A 21,274-nucleotide genomic window follows, 5' to 3' on the forward strand; every position below is an offset into this window, starting at 1 on the left:
CTCTCAATTGTTCATTATTTCAGCTGCTTCTTTTTTTAATAAAAAGAAAAGAAATAGGAGAGGAGAACGATATTGACAAAGTTCCCTGCTGAATTGTAAAAAGAAGTGCTACTTCAGCTTGAAACTTTGGAAGACTCCCTGCATATAAAATGGTGTCACACACACACAAAACATCCTCACAAATTGTGGGAAAACTTTGATCTATCACCTAATCCGTTTTGTGTAAATTGTGTGCTTGCAACGTTCTTAGCAGAAAGGATGAATTCCTGCTGACAGAATGGATTATTTACTGTGTCAGCTGCAAGCCCCGTTAAACTAACCTGCTTGGATGTGTCAGCCCCCCACATCCCAAGGGGGCAATCAGGTTCCTGGACTCAGAAGAGCTTGCTGTCTGTCCAAGAAGGCACATAGTACATATCTCCCCCAGGCCAGAAATGAGTTCTAGTGATCAGAGGGGAAAGTTTTCCATCAGAGACTAGGTGGCCACCAATCAGGGATGCTGCAGTAGTGGATTTCCTGAATCAGCATGGGATTGGATTAGATGATCAACATAGGAACATAGGAAGCTGTCACATACTAAGTCCAAACCATTGGTCCATTTTGTCTGCCCTGACTGGCAGCAGCTATCCAAGGGTTAAGACGGTGGACCTTCTTAATCCCACCTGGAGATGCTAGAGATTCAACCTGGGATCTTCTGCTGCAGCCCATCCCATGATCTTTGAGGTCCCTTACAACAGCATATTTGACCAAATTTGACCAAACTGCGGGAGGCAGTGGAAGACAGAAGTGCCTGGTGTGCTCTGGTCCATGGAGTCACGAAGGGGGTCACGAAGAGTCGGACACGACTAAATGACTAAACAACAACAACACAACCGCATAATCCAAGGCAGCAATCCCAGAAAGTGCACAGTACTTCAAGCCAAGGACGGGGAAACTCATGTCCCTTCCAGATGTTGTTGGACTCCAACTCCCATGATGCCTGATCCCTGACTGTGCTTGTTGGGACTGATGGGAGTCCAACAACATTGGGATGGGCCATAGGTTGCCTCATCCTTAGATTCCCAGTGTCAGGAGTGCATGCAGGAGCCAGGCCCTGTGACCAGTAGGGCTTTGCAGGGCTGGGGCCTTCCTAAGTTTGTTCTGGAGAGGCAAGGCGCGGCCTCACAGGTGAGGTTGATTGGTAACTCACAGCACCTGGTGGCAAGAGCCGGGAAGGGATATAAGGTCAGCATTTCCCTCTGGCTCTTTGCCACAGCAACACGCTTCCTGCCTTGCTGCGTTTGACTTCTTGCTTCCTGGTCCCCAGACCTCAGCTCCTTGACTCCTTGCTTCTCGACCCTCTTGACCCTTGGACCCCTGACTTTGTCACTCCCTGCTTCCTGACCCTCGGACCCCTGGCTTCTGGACTCTCATTCCCGCTCCCACCCCACCATCTTGCCCCCAGTCCCGACATCCTCAGCCGGAACTTTGATCACCCGTAGACCGGACTGTGACACCCAGGCCTGGAATCAGACAGTTCTTATGGCAGTTGGTGGGTTCTAAAAGAAAGCTGGAGCTCTCGCAAACTTAAACCATTAACTGAGCCCCCAATAAATGCTCAAAGAGGTCCAAATAAAATATATTATGCATATTTTTCATCCCATCTCTGCATTCTCCTCCTTCCTGTTCTTTCTTCTGGTCCTCATTTCTCTAGTTTGATAGCTTGGATTATTCCAAACTAGTCTTAACTGGAACATCACATATCCACCATGGTCTCCTCACTGCCCTTTGTTCTAGCCTTCTGGTCTGGACCAAGGGCATGACATTGTCAGGGGCAGAACTGAGGAGGAATGGTGGGAACCGCTCCCCCTCCCTCTTCCTGCACCTTCCTGAGAAGAGGAGGACAGTATAGATTTAGAACAGTGGTTTGCAGAAGGTCATAGTTCAGAGGCTGCAGAGTGGAGGAGCTGGAAAATATTGGGAGAGTAGGAGGAAGAAGAAGCACCAGGGGAGAGACAGCCAACAGACTCGGTGTCTCTTGAAAGCATTCCTGACCCCACCTCTCCCAGAACAAGGTGTGTCTTGAGAGCAGTAGAACAGAAAACTCAGAGGCAGAAAGCACAGATCAGCTGGCAGAGGGGTAAGGCAGAATAGGAGGGACTGAGTGGGTGGGACTTTATCTGGAAGCAATGCCATTATCTAAGAGAGATTGCATTCCTTCGTCTCTCTCTCTCTCTCTCTCTCTCTCTCTCTCTCTCTCTCTCTCTCTCTCTCTTTGAATATTGAAGAAACTACAGTGGTACCTCTGGTTACGAACTTAATTCATTCCGGAGGTCCATTCTTAACCTGAAACCGTTCTTAACCCGAGGTACCACTTTAGCTAATAGTATGGGAATGTTTATATATTTTAGCAGAGTTTAAACAATCCCCTGTTTGACTTTATGCAGCGACAAGCGGGTTGCTAACTCGTTTGAGTCCTATCAATAAAATTATAACTTCCTGGTTGATAATCCCTTTCTGTCCCTCTTAAAGAAAGCACAAATGAATCTGAATCATATTAACATAAACTACTTTACTATCATGGGATGTGGGTGGTGCTGTGGTCTAAACCACAGAGCCTAGGACTTGCCGATCAGAATGTCAGCGGTTCAAATCCCCGCAATGGGGTGAGCTCCCGTTGCTCGGTCCCTGCTCCTGCCAACCTAGCAGTTTGAAAGCATGTCAAGTGCAAGTAGATAAATAGGTACTGCTCCGGCAGGAGGTAAACGGCGTTTCCATGTGCTGCTCTGGTTTCACCAGAAGCGGTTTATTCATGCTGGCCCCATCACCCGGAAGCTGTCTGCACACAAACGCTGGCTCCCTCAGCCTGCGAAGCGAGATGAGCGCCGCAACCCCAGAGTCGTTCGCGACTGGACTTAATGGTCAGGGGCCCCTTTACTTTTACCTTTACTTTACTATCAGATTCATTCAGGTTTACAGAGTTGTTCCTTGAGGCAGGCTTAGGTTACATGACAGATAAAACTATATACTAGATAGTAGTGAGTCATGAGAAGACTGCATCCGAGCAGTTACCAGTTAACACTCCTTGCAGCAACCAACCAACTGACAAAACTGCCTGCCACATAGAGGCAGTTAGTCCTCTTGGAATGTGGGACTTGATTGACAGTTTTATATCCCACAAATGGGGCCTTCTGCTGCCGCCGCACCACTGGAACGCGGTTTCTGTTCTCATCCTTAGGTAAAGTTCTTAACCGGAGGTACTACTTCCGGGTTAGCGGAGTCTGTAACCCGGTGTGTTTGTAACCCAAGGTACCATTGTACATAGTAAGATCTCTTCTTTTTTTCCTGCTTCTTGGCATCCCACCAGGGGAGGGCTAGGATTCCCTGAAGCCTTGTGTGATGGCCTGGGACTCAGGGTCGGACTCGGAGTCAGAGGAGTCTCAGTCTGCACTGGATCCTTTGGTGTAGTGGTGTAGTGGTTAAGAGCGGTAGTCTCGTAATCTGGGGAACCGGGTTCGCGTCTCCGCTCCTCCACATGCAGCTGCTGGGTGACCTTGGGCTAGTCACACTTCTTTGAAGTCTCTCAGCCCCACTCACCTCACAGAGTGTTTGTTGTGGGGGAGGAAGGGAAAGGAGATTGTTAGCCGCTTTGAGACTCCTGAAGGGGAGTGAAAGGCGGGATATCAAATCCAAACTCTTCTTCTTCTTCTTCAGGCGGCAGCTGAACCTACTGTGGGGCCTGATTCTGAAGAGCCCCAGTCTGCAGAGGTACCCTGGCAACAAGCACCAGCTGGGCTGAGGCAGGGACCTGAGCCTGCCCTGGCTCCAGATGTGGGGATTGCCTTGTTGCCTCCAGCTGGGCCATCACTTACAGCTGCTCCACTACCAGTTGGGTCAGGAGTGGCTGAGGCAGCCTCTGGGTCTAGTAACCCACCAACGTCTCTTGAGCTGCAGAGACTGAGATATGAGAGAAGGAAAGACCTGAGTACTTGCAGGAGGAGTGCTTGCCTTTGGGCGTGACAGGGAGGTGAGTCACTGGGACATCAGGACCGGCCGTTACCCGACAGAGATAAAAGGCTGCCAGACCCTGCCCCAGGTTGTGGGAGCAGCGTTGCTGTTTGCCAGAACCTACCTGTGATCCTGTGCCTGACCTAGCCTGGTTTCCTGCCTGAGTCCTGCCTTGGCCCTGTTGGACTGACTCCTCATAGAACCTTTGGATTTGGGACTGGACCTGGACCGTGTTACTCGGGTTACCCCCGGGCCCAGCACACCTTGGCAGGCATGCAGTCAGGGCCAGCCCACCCAAGAGGCAAGGTGAGGCAATGACCTTGGGTGGCAGGATTCACAAAGCAGCATCCCCGGTGCTGCTGCTGCTACAATGGCAGCCATGGCTCCAGCACACTTCTCAGCAATCCCTCCTCCTAATGGTTGGTAGGGAGCCCTGCTTATCTCCTTCTAGCCCTAGGGAGGAAATGGAGGAGTCTGGGCTCTCCTGGGCTCTACCTGGCCAGATTGAGAGTGGGCCCCTCCTCACCTGCCTTCGAGTCCCACTTCAGCCATCAAGTAAGGTTGATTTGATTCGACCAGAATGCAGCCTGGTCTACAACTGCAGCAGATCTCGAGTTTTATCACCTCACTGCCCTCGTGTCACAGGCAAAGTACCAACAACTGTATCACTAGTTTAGATATATATGTTCGGAATGGGATTTTGCCAAGGCAAGCATATAAAAATGGAAAATCCATTCTGAAGGACTGCCCGTTGCTTTTCCCTAAACGGCCGAAATGGCAGAAACAAGCAAAATGTTCAGGAGAGTTATCATTGGAAATGCAATGCAATGAGGCACTTTGTGCTGCAGAATGCAGACTTTGGACCTTGATTGATAGGAGTTTCCTGGCTATTAAGCGCTGATTTGCAGGATGGGATATTTCTCAGGAAAGGAGAATGTATTGCCAAAGATGATTATATAGGCACGCAGCAATTAAGAATGTACCAAATCATTTGCTAGCAACTCAGGGGCAAGGACGACAGGGCTGCAGGCCCATCTAAAAAGCTGCAAAAGTAGCTGACAAAACCTCTCTGCATTCAAGATGGGTGCCTCAATGACTACTTGATGGCCTACATATATACGTATACATATATATGTACGTCAGGGATGCACATTTCTGTTTTGTCCTTCATCTCTGCCCACAGAGAGTGATCAAGCTAGGAAGGGGGATCTTCTTAGCTTAGCCTTCTCCCTGATGTGCTAGTTGTCTACATGCAGGAAGTCCTTACACAAAAAGCATTCAGAATTACAATTTCATACTGATCCTAGCTCTTCCTTCTTACAGTGTGTAAACTCCAATCAACCTATGTGAGATAAAAAAGCCACACTTTACATGTTTGAATTCTCGTTTGTGCATGGGCCCTGCCTGCAGAAAGCTAGCTGTTCAAGGAGAAGGAGTTTATTCATCCCAGCTCTCACCATGACATGCTAGCTGTTCAAAGAGGCAGGGCATTTTTACACTGGGGAAGCTTTCAAACATGTAGTCTCCTGCCTGCATTCAGAAGCCCAAGAAGCTTATTCCATATGTTTTTATTAAGGGTCATGAACATAAAAAAATAATACACACCAGTTCACTCACTGTGTTGAACTTTTGAAATTCTGACGGTAAGAACTGTTTGACAGTGGAACGGTCTCCCTGTCCTTCCTTGGAAGCTTTTAAGCAGAAATTGGATGGCTGTCTGTCATGAATGCTTTAGTTGAGATGTCTGCATTGCAGGGGGTTGGACTAGATGACCATTGGGTCCCTTCCAACTCTACAATTCTGTGATTCTATATATATAACAAATGGATGTTTGTTATATAGGTAAAGGTAAAGGGACCCCTGACCATTAGGTCCAGTCATGACCGACTCTGGGGTTGCGGCACTCATCTCGCTTTATTGGCCGAGGGAGCTGGTGTACAGCTTCCAGGTCATGTGACCAGCATGACTAAGCCGCTTCTGACGAACCAGAGCAGCACACAGAAACGCCGTTTACCTTCCCGCTAGAGCAGTACCTATTTATCTACTTGCACTTAGACGTGCTTTCGAACTGCTAGGTTGGCAGGAGCAGGGACCGAGCAACGGGAGCTCACACCTTCGCGAGGATTCGAACCGCCGACCTTCTGATCGGCAAGCCCTAGGCTCTGTGGGTTTAACCCACAGTGCCACCCACATCCCATGTTTGTTATATACAGACCTTGTATTTAAATATGCAGACCTGAACTCTTTAAGGTTGGAAAACTTAGAAACGAAGCGTAACTGAACTGGACAGCGACACCCATCCCTATGTGTAAGTCAGGCTTACTGTGTCCCTACCAGATCAACTTCCTAGCAATGCATGTCTCCGTTGTAACAAATTGTCCTATTGTCCAAAGTTTGCAGGCAGATCAGCTGCTCATTAATGGAACTAGCCTTCAAGGGTTCCTACGGAGAAGGCAGAGGCTTTGATGGCTGCACTACAAGGATGCTTCCCATCTCGAAATGCCTCTTCGAAAAAAATAGACAGGTAGGGTTCCCTCCCCCCCCCCACTCTGCTGAAGGAACCTCTCAGGGAAATTGGCAGGTAGTTCTTTTTGAAGGGGAAAGGAGGGAAGGCTACACCTTCCAATGTATATTTTTCTTGCTGTGACGTGACATCTCATTATCGTCTCCACCACTATGCTGTGCATTTGAGTGGACACCCTTCTTGGTGATGAATGCTGATTGTCTCAAAGAAGGTTGCAGTTTCAAGCTGGCCTTGCTTGGTTCAGCGAAACACCCTTTGCATTTTCCATCTGGAAAGCAACACATGGGACCCTCTGCGGAGCAGCGTGAATAAACTCCCGGTGAAACGTAAAGACTCAGGGACAGAATGAGAGCACTCTTGAGCCCATGGCCAAATGCACCGCGCTTCCAGGTGGTCTGAGCATTCGTCCTAACTCGTTTCCAAGGAGGCGAAAAAATGTTGGCTATTTGGTGAGCATTCATGCTGCCTCATTTGCGGGGAAGATGGAGGGCGTTGCATCAAAGCAAATGTTCTCCTTCCAGTGTGTTTCCCCCATCACTTTCCTTCTCTCTCTCTCTCTCTCTCTCTCTCTCTCTCTCTCAACTTGCCAGAATGTGAATGAATATGAAAACAGTGACACTTTGAAACTGCACACCACTCCATCCTCAATCCCTGCAAGCAGGAAACATTGTCGTAGTTCAAGGATGCGTTCCAGCTAGCTTGTCAGGTGTGCGTGCAGGAGCCAGGCCCTGTGACCAATAGGACTCTGCAGGACTGGGGCCTTCCTAAGTTTGTTCTGAAGAGGCAAGGTGTGGTCGCACAGGTGAGGCCGATTGGTAACTCACAGCACCTGGTGGCAAGAGCTGGGAAGGGATATAAGGTCAGCATTTTGCCTTTGGCTCTTGGCCACAGCAACACATTCCCTGCCTTGCTGCATTTTACTCTTGATTCTCGATCCTCGGACCCTTGACTTCATGACTTCTTGCTTCTTGATCCTCAGACCCTTGACTTTGTGACTCCTTGTTTCCTAACCCTCAGACCCTTGGCTTCTTGACTCCTGGCTCTCTGACCCTCGGACTCTTGGCTTTCGGACTCCTGGCTTCTGGACTCCCGTTTGCAGAATATCTCCTCTCAGTTTTAATTAAATTGTGAAGCTGAGGCTCTAATACTTTGGCCACCTCATGAGAAGAGAAGACTCCCTGGAAAAGACCCTGATGTTGGGAAAGATGGAGGGCACAAGGAGAAAGGGGCGACAGGGGACGAGATGGTTGGACAGTGTTCTCGAAGCTACCAGCATGAGTTTGACCAAACTGCGGGAGGCAGTGGAAGACAGGAGTGCCTGGCGTGCTCTGGTCCATGGGGTCACGAAGATTCGGACATGACTACACGACTAAACAACAACAAACCTTCTCAGGACCTCAGTGTTTGCATCAAAGCACAGCTCCTCAGGTTCAGGAAGGCTGTGGCTATTAATCTATTCTTAAACCACTCATGGATTTTGCATGCCCAGCAAATGCATGCATAGCATCGATTTTGCTCATGTTCGCCTATTGCTGTGGACATGTTTGCTTTTCAGTCTCATTTCTCAGCCTGCAATGCTTGACAAGTGAAAGATGCTATGTGCCTCGGAATTTAGTGGGCCAAATTCTTCTTCTCGCTGTCCCAGGGAAAAGGCAAGCATATGATAAGCAGAACAAGACCTCCAGACATAAAAATGAGTCCCAAAATTAGCACAGGGCTGCCATTCTGTTTTTTCCCTTCCTCAAACTCGCAGGAATCCTGCCATTTCAAAACTCACTGTTAACTACTGAACTCTTCTTATGAACAGCACTAATTCATGCTGTCTCTACTGCGAAACAGTAAATTAAAAACCGAGTCAAATAAGGCTTTCTAACGGGCTTAATTGGTTATTGGATTCAGCTGAAAGCATAGGAAGAAGCGGCTCGCTCGCTAGGAAGAAGCTGACATAAATTACAAACCCTCCAGAGCTCAGGAGAGAGAGATCATTAGGGGAAGTGTGTGGAGGGGTGTAGCAGATAAGGAAATGTTCGTGTCAGGAAGACCTAAGACTGGAATCCAGGAAGGTTGCTGCAATAACCTTCTCTGTTTATAAAAGCCAAATGTCAGCATTCCAAGCTGCTCTCATGGCATCCCATCATCCTCTAGCATAGTGCTCTCCAGGTCAGTGGCATAGCATGGTTTGCCAGAGCCCGTGGCCATGTGAGGTGGGGGGTCTGCTGAATCCTAACCCACTCTTCTTGGTGGATTGTGGTATGGTATTGGTCCCTAAGAGGCTGAACTGATGACAGGGATATGCTGATGGAGGGGTTGAGCTATGTGGACAGAGGCTGTTCCAATTCTCAGCGGCTCCCACTGGAAATGGAGATGACTGCTTTCTTCTTTAACCAATGCAAATCCAGTGGAGTTTTTACAATCAAAGGGTGTGTGTGTGTGTGTGTGTGTGTGTGTGTGTGTGTGTGATGACTTTGGAGAAAATTAGTTTATATCAGAAAATTACCTTATGTTCCAGTGTATAAGACGACTTTTTAACCCAGGAAAATCTTCTCAAAAGTTGCGGGCCGTCTTATACGTCAGGTATGGTTGTGGCGACTTGGAGCCACCTGCTGGGAAGGAGGATAGGGAGCCGGTGAGCGCAGCCCATCGCTTTGCTGGACGGCCAATCGGGGCTTGCTCGCCTTGCCTCGGGCTGCTGCTGTGATGGCAGAGGCAGCCAAGGGGTGTGCGCTCTGCCCCTGGTGGCGCTTGGTGGGCGGCGCTTGGTGGCCTTTAGGTTGGGGGGCTCCGGCCTGTGCCTGCTCCTCGCCTCGCTGAGGGTCTGGCAGCTCTGGGCCTGTCTCCCTCGCTCCAACAAGCGGCGTTGAGAGCGGGAGCTGGTACTTGGGGCCTGCGCTGTCCGCTGGGCTTGAGGGCATGCGGCTTTTCTTGGTGTACGGACTCACCACCTGGTCCCAAACCACAAACATGACAAGAGGGGCACAGAGTGCACGGGGAGCCCGCCAGGGGTGCCGCCAGCCCCGGCACCGTGTGGGGTGGCGGCAGCAGCCGGCCAGTCCCTGCCCCCTCCTCTCTGCCCCCACCCCACCCAACGAGGAGGACCAGAAACGGGAGGCGGTGGGGGGGGGGTCGAGGCTTAACTTTCATTTCCCAGCTGACAGACGTCACTCTGCCGGCCGCCCTCCTTTCTCTCACCACACCCCCTGCAACTTCCCCTCCCGTCCCATCCCATCTGAAGAGAGGCCCGGCAAGTGCCAAAAACACCTTCACCACCTCCTGCCCAGCATTGCGGGGCACCGCTCCAAGGGGCTGGCTGCCACCAAGGATGGAGGAGGGATGCATGAGGCAAGCGGGGCTTTGAAGTCCTCCCTTCCATCCTCCCCTCCCCCCCCATCCACCTGCGAGGCCCCCCGCGCCCCAGCTGTGGTGTGTGTACAGGGATGAAAAGACTGGCTGCCTCTAGTTGGCTGCAGCCGGGGGTAGTCGTATACGGCGAGTATATCCCAAATTCTATATTTTAACTGCAAAAGTTGGGGGTCATCTTATACGCCCAGTTGTCTTATACAGTGGTGCCCCGCAAGACGAATGCCTCGCAAGACGGAAAACTCGCTAGACGAAAGAGTTTTCCGTTTTGGAGGTGCTTCGCAAAACGAATCTCCTATGGGCTTGCTTCGCAAGACGACAATGTCTTGCGAGTTCCTGCGGGGTTTTTCCCCTCCCCCCCTTTTTCTAAGTCGCTAAGCCGCTTATCAGCTGATCCGATAAGCCGCTAAAATCCGCTAAAAGCCGCTAAAAGCCGCTAATCCGCTAATCCGTCAATGGGCTTGCTTCGCAAGACGAAAAAACCGCTAGACGAAGAGAATCACAGAACGGATTCTTTTCGTCTTGCGAGGCACCACTGTACGCCGGAAAATATGGTAGTTTATTTCAACTAAAGTCATATTAGAAGAATGGAAGTCTCTCTCCAAAAACCCTTTGAGTTTATTAGTTCTCCATATTAGGTACAAATTCAAGGCATACCCAGAGTGTATATGGTCAGAAACCTAATAAATAGGTAACGAGACTGTTGTTTGTATTAGAGGCTATGTGGTTCAGCGCTCTTGTTGAAACGGCTGTAATAAGCAATGCATTAAATCTGGTCAACAGCCTTCCTAAATTCCCACTTCTGCAATCCCAGCTATTGAGGGCACTGGCCCTGACCTTTTTTATCCCATGACTGATGTTGACCTCCAACTCCGAGTAATTCTATACTCAGAATTTGAACACTGACAAATAAGCCAGTTTTTGTGCTTTTCTCGCAACCGAATGCCTCGTATTTAGGTCAGAGGGGAAATCCACAGCCGAGCTTCACAGGATCTTTAAAAGAAAATTTTATTTAAAGAAAAGGCTAACACCACATGCCACCCCCCACCCAAATCTGCACCTATGGTAGGGTTGACAGATTTCAAAAAAGTGAAGAGCTGCTCTTTCTTTTTTGGCCAAAGCTTTTTTTGCAAAACCTCCAAAATTTCAAAGTTTTTGACACTATTTCCGATCGATGAATCCTGGATATGTCCAGATAAACCCCCATGTATGGCAGCCCTAACATATGGTAAGTCGACATAGTAAGGGTGGAGTCTGAGTAAACAGGAAAATAGGAGGCAGAAACAACATGTATGCTTATACCTCACACTGAAATATGTTCTAAGAAGCGCCATGACATAAGCTGATGTGAATTTTAATCTGTTTTAGCATCGTGACTTCTTGTATGTTTTAATGTATTGTAAATCCTTCCTGATGTTATAGTTGTATCTTTTTGTAAACTGCTTTGAGGTTTTTTTTATAATAATAAGTGGTGCATAAATTTTATGAAATAGAGAAGATACGTTGATATTTTCCATTCAAGCATAATTCCTGAAGGAGGCTAGAGTTTCCTGTTCCATCTGAGGCAGAAAACTGTGTTTTTGAGGTTGGAACCACAGTTTGATGTTGCTATAATATTCAGTACTGCTAACCACAGTTTCCACTTCAGGTGCACCAGTAAAATGGGCAGATCTGTCTATTTCTTATCTGTGTGACTGTCCCATATTTTACACCCAATGCCATTCCTTTCCATTTAAATACATATTTAAATATATACTTTAATACATTTTAACTTCCAGCCATAATGTTTAGATATGTGCAAAATCAGGTAGGTAGCTAAATTCTGGTCTGCACATTGGAGTGAGATGTGCAAATTAGGTCCTTTTGCACAGGAATTTGCAAACAACAAATTCTTCAAGCATCCCCAGAATCACTCTAGCACAGGCGCTGTGCTTTTAACAGCTTTTGTGAATGATAGCCAAAATACAAAAAGTCAGGGTCCCTCTCAGGGTGGAATTACTGTGATGCAGATTCTATGCCTCATGTAAAAAGCACTTAAACCATAACGGACCTAAATAGCCAAGGAGTGATTCTCTGGAACATCCTTCCCAGAGTTATCCCAACTTGGATGAGCCCCCAACATCTCAGATGCTTATAGAAAATCACCGAAGCTCTTCAGACTGCAGAGCTTGTCTGTCTTGAAACAGATCCAGTATTTTCTTGCATCCAGCTGGGTCAGGAATCCTTGCCAGGGGGGAAAAATCCCCCTTCATTTATTTAATTTCAGGCACTCATCCATCTGAACCAGGCTATGAAGTGAAAGTTCAGAAAGGAAGCAAGACACTCAAGGGCCAAAATGTCCATATGTCGAAAGCTGGCTTCACTTTAGCCCCGTTGTTTGCATATGAGATCATCTGCAAATCTAGCCTCCCCAAAGCTGATTTCGATGTCAATTAGAAAAGTCTGTTTTTCTTTCTTCTGTACTGACTCGCCTCTTCCTCGTATTTAAATTCTGTATGGCTGGGCAGCAGCTTGAATAACTTCGCTCCATCCCTCTAGTAGTTCATTTCCAGCACCCTTTCAACAATACATGCTGGCCACATGACCCAGAAAGCTGTCTGTAGACAAACACCAGCTCCCTCGGCCTGAAATCAAGATGAGTGCTGCACCCCATGGTCGCCTTTGACTGGACTTAACCGTCCAGGGGTCCTTTACCTTTTCACTCCCATTTATCTTTATCTCCTCCAGCATATTCCAGACACTGTGTGTCACTCCCAGTAGTAGTATAGTCCTAAAAATGGGTTGGAATCACAAGGCAAACACACTTTACTTTGAAATAAATACCAGCTTTTGAATGCAAAATAAAAGGTACCCACCATATGGTCTCAGTCATTCCTCCTCTTGTCATCTCCACCTTGTTGTTGTTTAGTGTCCGACTCTTCATGACCTCATGGACCAGAGCACTCCAGGCACTCCTGTCTTCCACTGCCTCCCACAGTTTGGTCAAACTCATGTTGATAACTTCAAGAACACTATCCAACCATCTCGTCCTCTGTTGTCTCCTTCTCTTTGTGCCCTCAATCTTTCCCTACATCAGGGTCTTTTCCAGGAAGTCTTCTCTTCTCATGAGGTGGCCAAAGTATTGCAGCCTCAGCTTCATGATCTGTCCTTCCAGTGCGCACTCTGGGCTTAATTTCCTTAAGAATGGATAGGTTTGATCTTTTTGCAGTCCATGGGACTTTCAAGAGTCTCCTCTAGCACCATAATTCAAAAGCATCAATTCTTCGGCGATCAGCCTTCTTTATGGTCCAGCTCTCACTTCCATACATCACTACTGAGAAAACTGTAGCTTTAACTATACGGACCTTTGTTGGCAAGGTGATGTCTCTGCTTTTTAAGATGCTGTCTAGGTTTGTCATTGCTTTTCTCCCAAGAAGATTCCTATAATGTGTCTGATGTGTGGTTGCTCTTGAAGACAGTATGCAAACTTCATCTGGTCCTGAAAGGTGGATGGAGCAACAGATGGGATGTAAATTTTGTACAATATATTACATTCCACTCACACAAAATCTGATGATTCAGATGGATTACAATTTTTGAGGTGAATCAGCACTCCTGTGGAGAGTTTTGGGGAAAGTGGGGTCTCTAGAAAGTGGCACAAGTCAAAGCGGGGACCCTTGAAGTATGTCAGTGATTCAGACATCAAAAAAAGTGCTGCAGACAAGTGTCTGCCAAAAGCTAAAGTAATGTCTATAAACTTACCATAAGGACACCATAGCAAGCTGGGTTGATGGAGGAAGGGAGAAAATAAACCAAACTGGGGAGAAGGTGTGAAGGTAGAGCTTCATTGTGACTGCCAGGTTTTTATTAGAGGGAATAGTTTTACCAGCGGTCTCCAATCCCCATGCTTTGGGGAAGAGATTAGCTTGGCAAGAGTGAAATTTAGATGCCTAAATTTAAGGAAAATGCCAGGACAGGGGGGAGAGAAGTTGTAAAGTGACAGCTACATCTTTGGCTAAGCTGGGGTTGGGATCTTAACGATACCTAAGCCTGGTTGAGCTTGGAATCCGCTGGCTGAACTGAACCCTAAGCTGTTCATCCCAGCTGATCTGCTCATCCCAGAGGATTCCGTAGCTGCAATTCAGTGACAACCTTCTTTGGAGCTATTGCTTCTTCTCTAAGTCCACCTTCTCCAGAGAGCAAGAAAGAGAAAATGCCAAGTTTCACAAATGCATGGATTTCAGTGCTTTTATTTTAGCGCAACACTTTTAGCACATCACAGCATTCTTTCCCACATAAGTCATTGCTGGAGCCCCTTATCTCAAATTCAGATAAGGCAGCCTGGGGAGAGAAAAGCCAGGAATGAGGAACATGGGCAAATTCAGTCTTCCGTGCTCATGTTTTCAAATCCTTATTTTACCCAGGCCTGAGATTGCTTCCAGCCTTAGATGTTTCTGAGGGTCATAAAAACAAACATAATCCACTATCTTTGGACGCCGTGATGCAGGTGGTTTTATTTTTATGTATATGTTTACAGAACATGGATTTATAGCCCTAAAGTCCATAAACTGCTAGGTTTAATGAAAATGTAACACACACTAGGGACTCCATTCCCTGTTGCCTTGAGCTAGGTGTTAGTCATTTAATAGTCTGCCTAAAGGGGACGTAAAAACTTTACAGTTGTGCTTCAATATGCTGTGCTCTGGGTACATTTTCCATAGCTCTCAGAGAAGTGGTTGGCAGAAGGTACATTCGCATCTACTGGCAGATCTCTAGATAGGACTGCAAGAGTAACTGACTTCTAATTGTTTAACAATAACAAGAGTCTTCTAATTTCTTCTTTCAGATTAGGCTGTTAGGCCCACATATGCTCTGTAGTAACTCAGGTGCAGATTTGTACCCATAGATTGTTATGGGTTTGTGGGGTGTGAGGCACCCTTAATTCCTGGGTCCCCAAAAAGTTAGAATTAATCAAGGTTTGGGGAGTTAAACTGTGCCAAACTAAAAGCAGTGGATTAAGCTTCTGGTAACAAGTCAAGTCAGCCTGATGGTAGCAAGATTAGTGTGGGTTATTAGGGGGACAAAGGCCAAGTTATGACCCATCAAAAAGGCCATCAAGGGGAGGGGTGGCCCCTCTCCCCAAGTTGTGTGTTAGTGGGCAGAGACAGGAAGGGTTTAAATTGAAATTGAAATACTTTATTGTCACTTGTATAACTTGTATACAGCGAGATTACACGAGCACCCCCCCCACTCAGCTCTCTTAGTCTTAATTCATTTACTGACACACACACACCAAACCCGAAAGTCAGTTGCCCTGTTGTTATCTTTTCATTCAGCAGCCTAACAGCCCATGGATAGAAGCTGTTCTTTACCCTGTTGGTGCGAGTAATCATGCTTCTATATCTTCTGCCTGGAGATCAAGAAAGTGCCAGCCAGGGTGTGAATGATCCCTGAGAATTTTCCTCACTCTCCTGAGGCAACGTTCTTCTGCTATTTCATCCAGCGGATTCACGGGACAGCCCATAATATCTTGTGCTGTATTCACCACCCTCTGTTGGCACTTCCTATCAGATGATGTCAAACCAGCGTACCACACCGTGATGCAGTATGAAAGGACACTTTCTATTGTGGACTGGTAGAAGGAGATCATCAAATGTTGATTGACATCGCTCTTCCGCAATACTCTGAGGAGATGGAGTCTCTGTTGGGCTTTCTTAACCACTTGGGTTGTATTTATTTTCCAAGTAAGGTCTTCACTGAGATAAACTCCTAGGAATTTAAAGCAGGGGTCAGCAACCTTTTCCAGCCGTGGGCCGGTTCACCGTCCCTCAGACCATTTGGGGGGGGCGGACTATATTTTTTGGGGAAAATATGAATGCCCCACAAATAACCCAGAGATGTCTTTTAAATAAAAGCACACATTCTACTCATGTAGAAACACCAGGCAGGCCCCACAAATATCCCAGAGATGCATTTAAAATCAAAAGGCACATTCTACTCATGTAAAAACAAGCTGATTCCTGGACCGTCCGCAGGCCAGATTGAGAAGGCGATTGGGCCGCATCTGGCCCCCAGGCCTTAGGTTGCCCACCCCTGGTTTAAAGAGTGTAAGATCTCTCAATTGGGTGATGTAAGACAGAGAAATTGTTTGGGTCTGTGAGCCGTGACAAGCAAACAGGATGCTAGTGAAGTTAACTCTTTATTCAAATAATAATAATAATAATAATAATTTATTACGGCCGTAGGCCCATACAGATAAAAACAAGACATAAAAGACATTCAAAGAAACCAGCACAGGCCTAGTGTTCACAGCAAGTCTTCCCAGTAGTTCTTGCTCCAACGAGGCAGCTGCGAGGACTAAAGGTCCCTGCCTTCCCATCACTCTCTAAGACTCCTCCCCTAGTTCCTTGCCTAACAGCCTGAGGCTCCTTCATTTTGTCTCTCATTGCTCCACCATCTTCTTTCCTCTCTGCATTCTGGGAGACCAGGGAGGAGGGGAGCTGGTCACAGAAGGAGGGGGAGACTCCCTGGCTTCTTCAGCAGTCTGCCTGATCTCTGCCTCTTGACTTCCATCCTCTCCAGCCTCCACTTCTGCCTCTGATTTTGGACTGCCCTCTGCCACAGCCTCTTCCAGCTCATCAAACCCTGTTACTTCTTCAGCTACCAACACCCCCTCCTCCCAGTCTGCTCCTTCTCTCTCTGACCACTCATCGTTGTCCCACCACCAATCCTGTGGCTCTGAACCTTCTTCCCTTCGGGGTTCTGCAGCTGGTGCCTCCCACCACTCCTTGGCATCCGGCCAGTCCATAACATCACGTGACCTGGCAACCCAGTGCAGAGCACTATCATAAAGGCTTGTTTTCCCTCTGCCAGGCTTAGGCAGAGCTGCTGCTGAATGGGGTTTGGAACTGGTGTAAATTTACGCCACCTCCTTGTACATAGGATTGCTCTATTAGACAAATGAACAACAATGCAAGGAACTCAGGGGTTCACACCCCTGATCCACACAGCTTTCTGTTTTGTGCCTTCATTCTGAATCTAGACCCATGCCACCTGGCAGCTGAGCCATCTTTGCAAACATCTTCTGATGCAGGAGCAGTTGTCCCCTGACAACAGCAGCAAGGAATCCTAGTCCACGAGCTCAAGCCCTTACATTAGCTTATTGAAATTGCATCTTTGAATATTGCCATGGAAATGCTGTTCTGTAGTGGTGAGGAATTCTCAGCTGATGTTCCTTTAGCTGATGATTTATCTCAATCCCAAGTCGACTCTTTTATTTTCTAAAAAGGCAGGTTATAAATTCAGTATACCAACAACTGGTACTTATGTTCATTCACACCAACAGAAAGCTAAAAGGCTCTCTTAAATCACATCTTACTCTCTCTGTTGCGATGTCATTGTTAGCAGTTATGATTCAGTAGGGGAAGACCCTGCCCAAACATGTGTTGCTGTTCACTTATGGCTAGGATAGGGAACCTTTCTCAGCTTGAGGGCCAAATCCCTCTTAGGGAAATCTTCTGGGGGCCACATTCCCATGGTGGGCAGGGAGAGAGGTAAAAGTGGGCAGAGCAACGGGTGTGAAATTCATCTTGGTACAGTACCATGGCTAGTTGTTACACATGTCCACACAGTCTTCTCTAGCAACCATCCAGGCAAGGATGAGGCATTTTCAAAGTTCAAGGAGACATGGCAGCCAGGCATAAACACTCAAGGAGAGTGCAAAGTAGGGACAGTGACCAGGGGTGCTGGAAGATAGCTGGAAAGGGTAGGATGGAGTTTGCGTGACCAAGGCCAGCAGGGGCCCCAGGCTCTTAGCTTTTTAAAAAAGCAAGTCAATCAGACATTTCTGAAGAAAGTTAGAACACAAAATGTGGAGACAACTCTAATGCCTTGACACGGAAAGAGGTATCATGTGGGGAGAATTCCAAGTGTTGGAAAGAGAGGCCTGGAGAGCTACATAGAGCCAGTGTGGTGTAGTGGTTAAGAGCGGTAGTCACGTAATCTGGGAAACCGGGTTCGTGTCTCCGCTCCTCCACATGCAGCTGCTGGGTGACCTTGGGCCAGTCACACTTCTGTGAAGTCTCTCAGCCCCACTCACCTCACAGAGTGTTTGTTGTGGGGGAGGAAGGGAAAGGAGAATGTTAGCCGCTTTGAGACTCCTGAAGGGGAGTGAAAGGCGGGATATCAAATCCAAACTCTTCTTCTTCTTCTTCTTCTACATTCAGCCTTCTGAGTCTGAGGTTCCCTATCCCTATCATAGAGGAGCAGAAGGAGTTAAAAAGTTGCCCCACCACAGCCTTTTTTAAAAAAAACAACAACAAAAACCCAAAGCTGAGGATAACGGAGAAATTAGCGCTGGGAACAGGGGACTGAACCAATTCAATCTGCGGCCTTGCAGTAGATTTTTGACACTCCACTTTTGCCTTGAAATATCTGAGATGTACCTACTGTAGCGCCAGGGACCTCTAAAGGATGCTGCAGTGCATATGTATCTCCAAGTATCTTGCCAGAATAGCCCATCAGCGAGAAACTTTTTCTTGTTAAAACTTTCCAAAGTTAATCTCTTCTTACAAAAACAAAAAAACTCCAAAAACCCGGAGGGAGATGAGGAGGAGGTCTGCATTTTCTTTGCTGCTACTTCAGCTCTCCGGAATGTTCCATGCGCACATGGATTTACAGCCCTTAGAGAGAAGCATCACTGGGCCGGAGATCCTATAAAGTGGCAGAGTCCTATTACTCTCATTTCACCATGGCTCCAGAACCGACTGAATTATTACACTTCCAAGTGCAACCAGGTTGTAGCAATTGGGAGCTTTAACAACCTGGGTCTCATTGCTCACCAGCATATTTTCCACTGACGTCAGTGGAATTAACTCCTGATTTATCCATGGGCGTAGAGAGCCAAAAGCCACAATCACTGGTGCTTTTAAACACCTTCCTATGGAACATGATTTCAGCCGAGGAAGGATCTGGAAAGTCTAATTTGACATCCAAAGGCAGGGGAGGCTCTCTGAAGAGCTGTAAAGAAAATTTGTAGGCTGGTTGGTGTTAAAGGCAGATATTGAAGAGAAGCCAAATGGTGCTTTTCCATCTTCCTGCACATGGGGCTGAGGAGGGGAGCTTGGGCAAGGCATCTTCCATGGGGCTTCTTCTCTCTGTTTCGGCCCTCTCTCTTAGTAGGCTCACCTCCACCCCATCACAATTACCACCAGCCTCTGTGGCAATGGGGAGGGACTGTAGCTCTGGGGTAGAGCATCTGCTTTGCACACTGAAGGTCCCAAGTTCCATCCCCAGCATCTCCAGAGAGGGCTGAGAATGTCTCCTGTCTGAAAATCCCAGGGAGCTGATGTCAGTCAATGTAGACAACACCATGTGAAGTGTCATGGACTAGCTGGACACAGAGGAATGATGGGACGTACCAGCTGGAGAACCACCAAGGGACGAAGGCTCAGATTTGTGGTGGGGATTTGTGGTAGAATGACGATGAGAGGGAGATTGAGAGAAGGTGTTTGAAGCTGAAGAGGTAACAGGGTTTATTGAGCAGGGAGTATCAGTGCCAGAGGGAAGACCATAACCAGAGGCAGAAGCAAAGGCTGGAGAGGAGAGGGGCCAAGTGGCAGAGATGAGGTAGGCTGCTGAAGAAGCCAGGGGGTCTCCCCCTCCTACTGCAGCAAACTCCCCTTCCACCTGGCCTTTCAGAACCAGAAGAGGTATGCACCAGGAAGAGCAAAGACAAATGTGCCAGCGGAGTCTCAGGTTACTTAGTAAAGAGCAGGCTTTGTTTCTTCTAATAAAGAGTTAAGTTCACTTACTCCTTGTGATTTATTGCTGACCCAGGACGCGGGTGGCGCTGTGGGTTAAACCACAGAGCCTAGGGCTTGCCGATCAGAAGGTCGGCAGTTCGAATCCATGCGACAGGGTGAGCTCCCATTGCAAGGTCCCCCCTCCTGCCAACCTAGCAGTTCAAAAGCATGTCAAAGTGCAAGTAGATAAATAGGTACTGCTCCAGTGGGAAGGTAAACGGCGTTTCCGTGTGCTGCTCTGGTTCGCCAGAAGTGGCTTAGTCATGCTGGCCACATGACCCAGAAGCTGTACGACGGCTTCCTTGGCCAATAAAGCGAGATGAGCGCCGCAACCCCAGAGTCGGCCACGACTGGACCTAATGGTCAGGGATCCCTTTACCTTACTCCTTGTGATTTATTGCTGACCCACTCTTGATACCTGCTCCTTCCACTAGGTGAACCAAAGGTCTGATTCAGCATGAGGCAGCTTCCTATGTCCCTATGCTCATCACCATCACTATTATTTGCTTGCTCACCTTTAAAGGCACCAGTGCTTCAAGGTTTAAGGCAGGGGACACCAGGGATTGAACCTGGGACATTCTGTTCTTTACCACTAAACTACAACCTCTCTCTGTAAGAATCCCAGATTTGCACATGACGTCTCATTTTTCAGATTTGAGATGCCCAAATCCTGTGCGCCTGCCTCCTGCCGTCTCCTAATGGACTCTCAATGTGGGTGCTTCAACTGCCGAGATAATAAATCCCAGGGCAGGGAGGGAGGTCTCTTGCACATGTTTCTTTCGAGAAGCTCTCTCTGCCTCCGCTTGCTTTCTGAGGAGGTGGATGATCTGTGGGTGGGCAAACTTCTCACCAGGAAATCAATATCAGGGCTTGCAGATGTCTGAAACAGCTGCCGAGCTCTTGCGGCTAATGAAAGAATTGCGGAATCCAGGAAGAAGGAGACTGTGAGAGTGATGGATGATTCAGAGCAAGGTTGGCACAAGGAGAAGCAGGCAGCCAATAAGGCCAAGGCTCCCATACCTTCTTCCAGAATTGCATACCCACCAAGTGTCCTGAAAAAGATGGGACACCTTGTTTTACCACCTTGTTTTCCATTTTGGATGCCACAATGCTCTTGCGCCATGTGCTCTTGCGCCAGGCTCTAACACTCCCAAAAACATTTTGGGGGGCCCTGATCTTGGCCTTGGATTGGGTGCTGTGCAACATTAATCCCCCCCAAGAATGTTTTTTGGGGTGACAGTGTGGCATGGGTCACGTGACTCACCTGGGAACACATCCTTGAAGATGCACATTCCAGTTTTTAACCTGAAAAAAGTTGAGCACTATGGAATTGCCTGAGGTGAGTCAAACGCAGCACTCCCTGGATCCCGCATTCCCTGTCTGGAAGGTTGCAGAAAGGACCCGAATCACAAAATCATAAAATTGTAGAGTTGGAAGGGACCACAAGACTCATCTAGTCCAACCTCCTGCAATGCAGGAATCTTTTGCCTAACGTGGGGCTCGAACCCATGACCTTGGGATTAAGAGTCTCCTGCTCTACTGACTGAAAATGATACATCAATAGTATACAGGATCTTTGAATCTGTCTTGTTCTGAGTCAAAGCCACTACCATGAAAATATTTC

The 21,274-nt window shown here is 47.7% G+C and overlaps 2 long non-coding RNA genes across 3 annotated transcripts in view; one reads left to right on the forward strand and one right to left on the reverse strand.

The window, feature by feature from the left end:
* Positions 1-3,032, reverse strand: part of LOC308593148 — a 58,384-nt gene extending 55,352 nt beyond the window's left edge. For both annotated transcript variants that reach the window (XR_014010784.1, XR_014010785.1), the window contains exons 1-2: positions 2,924-3,032; positions 321-441 (exon numbers count right to left, since the gene is read on the reverse strand). This is a non-coding gene — a long non-coding RNA (uncharacterized lncRNA). The remainder of the gene's footprint in view (positions 1-320; positions 442-2,923) is intronic.
* Positions 3,033-3,202: 170 nt separating this feature from the next.
* The window catches only part of LOC308593153, a 54,257-nt gene continuing 36,185 nt past the window's right edge, over positions 3,203-21,274 (forward strand). The window contains exons 1-2 of the long non-coding RNA XR_014010790.1: positions 3,203-3,217; positions 6,381-6,511. This is a non-coding gene — a long non-coding RNA (uncharacterized lncRNA). The remainder of the gene's footprint in view (positions 3,218-6,380; positions 6,512-21,274) is intronic.

Source organism: Podarcis bocagei (genome assembly GCF_964188305.1).
Source record: "Podarcis bocagei genome assembly, chromosome: 8".
NCBI classification, from domain to species: domain Eukaryota; kingdom Metazoa; phylum Chordata; class Lepidosauria; order Squamata; family Lacertidae; genus Podarcis; species Podarcis bocagei.